This window comes from Copidosoma floridanum, unplaced genomic scaffold, assembly GCF_036245765.1.
Source record: "Copidosoma floridanum isolate Cflo_tuat_1 unplaced genomic scaffold, Cflo_Japanese_pri ptg000017l, whole genome shotgun sequence".
Lineage (NCBI taxonomy): Eukaryota > Metazoa > Arthropoda > Insecta > Hymenoptera > Encyrtidae > Copidosoma > Copidosoma floridanum.
The window spans coordinates 2,085,677-2,091,726 of NW_028321894.1; positions in this window are offsets into that span (position 1 = coordinate 2,085,677).

Genomic DNA, 6,050 nt, shown 5'->3' on the forward strand with positions numbered 1-6,050 from the left:
AATTACAGTTTGTTGTACGACATTAAAACACCATCGTATATGTGTAAGAGTAAGAAATTCCACTTCAGCTAGTTATTGGTAAAGAATGCGGTAAAGAAAAGTACTGACAGTTATAGCAGGGACATAATATGGCTAATCAGTGCTTAGTCTATCTTTCAAGCTGATTACAGACCTTTTTATGGAAATTGCTGCCAGAACAAAAAAGTAAGAAATAATGGTAAAAGTTCAGTTAAATAACTTTTATACTTAAAAGAATTTAAAATCAAGTAAAGTTGATAAAGTAAGCCCACAAAGATGCAGTGAAAAGCTTTGTTAGTAAGAAATAATTTTATAGTATACTACAAGTAAAAGTGAGAATAATAAGAACAATGAAGATACCGTTACAAGTTTTAGCAATACTATTCAAAACCAATCTGTTATTTGTGTTTACTTCGATAGAAATGGTTTAAATAACTTTATCTTATGGTACTTGAACAGAATCAATAAAATTAATGAGATTTACAGTACGAAGTACGAAAAAAAAGTGTACAAGCTTGATGATGCGAAAATAAACTTTGAAAAAAATGAAACATAAATAAATAACATAAATAATTCAGTGAATAGTGAATTGAAAGAGCTACTTCTTGAAAAACACCCTTATTTTTCTCTGATGATTATATAACAAACTTGAAATAATCATAAAAAAGGGTTTTAAAAATTAGAACTATACGAACCTATAAAACCAATGAATTTTCTTAAAGTATTGCTCAAATATTTAATCATACTGTTCGTTAAAAAGGCAGTTTGTTGCTACCTTATTGTAAAACTGCTTGAATACTGCAACAAAATGATTGTATACTCTAGGACAATTCTGATGAATTAAAAGATTATTCACATTTATAAATAGCTTTAAAATCGGCAGGAAATACTAGTCATGACAATTGAATCATATCAGTTGTCAAAGATCTTCTTAAAAAACAATCAAGACAAACGCATATGTGTGTGAATTTGCAAGTGGGTGTGTGTGTGTGTACTAATGAATGTAATAATTACTTTTGTATCAAAATTAGTGTTAATATATTCGGTTACAAGCTAGGTAGAATCTAAGGCGTCAGCCAAGGTCCTCCTTACGTTTGACACAAAGTTACTGCAGATAAACAATATGGCACAGATACTAAAAGCCTGTGCAATTTTTGCACATTAAATCAGCTTTGAGAACCAGTATATAATGCGTAAATAATTTTTACAGTAAAATAAAAACGAGAAAGAAAAAGATAACTCTCAAAAATTTTTTTTGTACTAGGTACAAAATATACTTTAATTCATTCAAGCTAATTTAAGTAACGTTAGCCTGAACGGCCCATGCATAGAACAAATTATCAAAAACCTCATAAAACAGCAAGGCGTGATTATTTACCACGAAAATTTAACATATGTGGTTTAAATGAGACTTGGCAAGCAGAGTTTGTAAAGATACCAGTAGGTATACTGAGAAGGTTCTGGCTTGACTTTCCCCTACTCCCTATGAAATATCTGGCTTACCTTCCTAGAATAAAGGTGTCACTTAAAGGTTCTGGTTCACTCAGGGGGAACTGTATCGTGAAAGTATGGGGCTCCCCCCTTCGAGTGGCTGTCTGCTGTGAAGGGGGAGATATGAGCGCGGAAGAGGTCGCGTGTCAGTCATGCTAGTGCACAAGCTTATCCATGCCTCTTCCTTTTCTATAGTGTCGGCTTGTTCCTCAGACCAGCTTTGGGACGGGACCACTACCCAACACGCATGAAAATTTACACATGCGTACGCTTACGTATAAGTGCTTACGCTGATAATGTACTGAGTCAGCCATGTTATTGCACGAGCATATTAATGATGCCTTTGCTGGCACGTGTTAGTTCTTCTTGTGTCAGACTTGCTTTTTTGGAGATGGATTGGTACATGATTTTTATTTTCCTTTCCTGTATTTAGAGCTAACCTGACAGCCAGGTAAGAAGATTTTGTGCTTCGATGTCAGTATTTTACCAAAAGTAGCTAAGTAAAGGTTTTTAATGAGGATGTGGATAAAGAAATTAGCAGATATAATTATGTTTTGTGTTGTCAGACATACAAATATTACTAAGCAAGGTGAAGATAAGAAATGATTTTGTTACAAATGATATTTCTCATATCTATAATATCTTGTATTATTATTAACATCTATTGTATACGTATGATAATTCTTACGTTTGTTTTCTTTTTCATTGTAATTGTACGTATCTATAAGAAAACTAATGAATTTCATATATTAAGTTATAGTCAGTTCTTTCTCATTATTATGATTTTAAAATAATAGTAATACTCTTATTACAAATAAAACTACCTTATCTACTAGAAAATTGCTATTTGTATTTAGCAGTCATACGCTGTTTATAGTAAAATTTCTCACATATTTTACACATATCAGACAACACGCACTGCACGTAAAAGTACTATTTTTAAATTTTAAAAAGTTTTTTTTTTTCCTTTTTAAGCAGTGTCAATACGTCTAAGAAATCTTCTTTACCCACCCAAGTAGAGCTGTTTTTATCATCCAAATTGTATTGTCTGACAACTACTCTTTCAATTAATTTATTTTTATCAACGTTTTGTTTATCTACTACAGAGACGATACTTCTACTTCTACTATCACAAATGTTATTATCTCTGTCAACATTAATAAAAGTGTTTTTATTACTGTCATAGTCTACAAATATTGTATTTATATTACTGTCTCTATCACTAACAACAATTTTCTAATCAAAATTATAATCGTTAACGATTATCTCGGTGTAAATATAACTGTCACTATCATTAATTAACATATTTCTATTACCAACGCAAATGACGTTATGACAGACACCATCACTTTTTAATTTTAATTTTGACTAACTATTGTGTCACTATCACTGTTAGTTTTGAAATCACTGTTACTGTCAACATCAACATAATTTTCACTTTTTATTCTTTCAGTCTTATTTTTATGTACTTTACAATCAGTTATACTTTTGAAATCACTACCATTTATCGTAGTTTTGCAGTTTTGTAATAAAACATATATAGATGGGTACTCACCTAGTTTGACTTTACCCAACTTTACTGATACACATTCTATTTAAAAATCAGTAACAATAACTCTCCTTTTTTATTAATAGTAACTTTTTACTTTATAAAAGGGCAGTTTGTTATCATAATTAATTTGACCACATTTCTAATTTACAATATGTAACAATTGTTTATGAATACTTTGTTAACTGGTAGATAAAAAATATCTATTTGCACCGTTGGAAAGTCAGGAGAAAGCCAGTAGATTTTATAAAGCATATACTTATTCAGGAATACTCGACAAAGCTATTTTATCTTTTTAAGTCCTTCAACATAAGTAACGTCATTTTTTTCAGTAATATAAATAAAATTGAAGTGACGATTAAATTTTCATAGGGCACTTCTTCAAAGTCTTAAAGGTAACCATTGTAATAACGTTGTAATTATAGATTTTCACGTTTATTTACAGGCCTTAGCTAACCCTAGGGGTAAAAAGGGGGCTTAAAAAGTAATACTGTTGATGTGAAATCTTCCTTCAAAGGTAAAGTTGCTACCTTTTTGTAAAGTAATTTGTCAAATATAGTCTAAAGACCTTGAATATTAGTCACGTATTTAGCCATCTTTAAGCTAGTACAACCAACAGCCACTAAAATTTATATTTACTCACAACACATTTTTATACTTTCTATGTGTATTATAGTTCCTAATGCATCGCCACAAGGGAGCGTTGTTATCTACGTGACAAAATAGCTTAAAACATATGTCAAAGCACCGTAGAAATTATTTGAGAACGTTAGCAATCGGTGTCTGCATCATGGAGCAACTTTCTGATAGTTCTGGTGATGCTGACTGTACAAAAAATTTTATTACATTTTGTAAAATAGTGCGAATAGAACATCAACGACTGTTGAATGGTGAAATATTACAATAATGCCACATATAGTTGGTAATAGTGTGGTTGTGCTTGAAATTATTAAAAACTATCAAAAATCTGTGAAGTTGTCTTTGCACATGTAGCTAAAATATTAGTAAATATTGAGTTCCTCATAAAAATTTTTTTATAAATATTAAAAAAAAATAGAAATTCAAGGATGTGGTCTTGCTACTACATTAAGCTAAAATGACGATAATGCTGCTGTGGTATAAAAACAATTTTATAGAGCGTTTCAGAATCATTAAAAAAATGTTGTCGTTGGAATCAGCAAGCACTTGCATGTGGTAAAACTTCTGAACTCTGCGGAAAAGAATTTGTTTTAAAGAAGCCAGACAATTTGAATCAGCAGAAGGCTTTAAAAATTATTATAGTTGTAGCAGCATAATGGGTCTAAGTAAAAAATAATATAAACACTCCTAAAGTAAAGTACTTTAACTCGAAGTTAAAAGGTTTTCTTCCATACAACTGATTTGTATCAATGGTTTAAAAATAATGTTTGGAAACTCATTGCTATTAACATTGATAAATTCGAAAAACAAAATTCCAGGTGGACTTTTTAAATTTAGTAATAAATATAAATAAATATTAGGGTAACAATGGCCATTTTTAAGCAGAATCACTCAAATCTATTATTAAAAAAAAGCTTGTGTTAATGTTAAAAATTGTGATCACCAATGTATCAAATGAAACATTTTGTCAGTACTACATCCTGCAAGTAAAAATGCGTTTCGAGTCTGGAATTGAAAGAACGAGACTTTTCTTGAAAAAATAATGAAAATAAGAATAAAAAGTGAATAAAAGCGAATTAGTGTTAAGCTTTTAGACTGCTGGCATAGGCATCACTTGCAGGCGCATGTATTGCTGAAGCTAACTTTCATAGCTGTGATATTTTTGATGAAAATTTTGTTGCGATTTAATACCAACGATTAAAAGTAATGATGAAAAAGCCCATTAATTATGGAATTAGTGTATTGAACTTGTCATAAGCGCTTGTATACCACTTTCATTATGATTCTATGACTTCTAAGCTAAAAAATGATTATAAACTATTGTATACAGATAAAGACAGTTTAATGTACAAAATCAAAAACTATAATAGTTATAAGATTATGGAAACTAACATTCAGAAATTTTATGCGTCTTACTTTCCTGAAGATAATAAGTATAAAATGCTGCTTTAAAACAACAAAATCGTAGGAGTTATTGAGGATTAGTGTAATGACAATATTATTACGAAATTTATTGATGTAAAAAGTGAAATGTACAGCGTTCTTGTTCAAAATCAAGACATAATAAAAAAAAAGGGTGGCATATCCAATGTTGTTAAGACCATTATTAATTTTAATGGTTACATTAATGGCCTAAGCAATCAAAACATAAACATAAATCAAAAACAAATTAATACTAGGTATCGTCTACACAATATTTATACTAAAGAAACAAATAAAATAGCTCTGAGCTCTAGTGACGATAAACGATGCATTTTTCGTAATATCTCTGACAGATTACCCTGGGGGCGTTATAAAATAAATCATAAACGGTGATATGGAGTCGTAAAAAAAGGGTAGCTACGATGAATGGAAAGAATAAATAAGAATATTTAAATTGTAAATACATTTGTTGTACTTCTTCTATCCATAATTTTTTTTTTTTTTAAATTACGATTGATCTTTTTTAATCCAATTATTGTGGGTAAAGTTAAGCCTCAACCATATTACGAAAATTTGATTTTTCCATTTGCGTAGAATTTTTCATACAAGATAAGTAAAAAGAACTTAGTTTTCTTTAGTTCTTGCTCGTAAAGGCCACCAAAGATTGGCTGCTACTGATAATCCTCAAAATGGAAAGCAAATGGCTTTATTGGAGGTACTCGGGTGACAGTAAGAATTTCTGTTGATTAGTTAGGCATACAACCTTGTTTAGTACGACTCACACATACTTTGTCACCAAATTTTAATTTAAATTTTGTTCTTTTTTTTAAATATATAAGTTTTTGTAGAATACTTTTTTCATTAACTATTAACATCTTTTAGCTTTCTCCTAATCGTTCGGTGTTTTCGAATATTGTAAGAAGTTATCAAC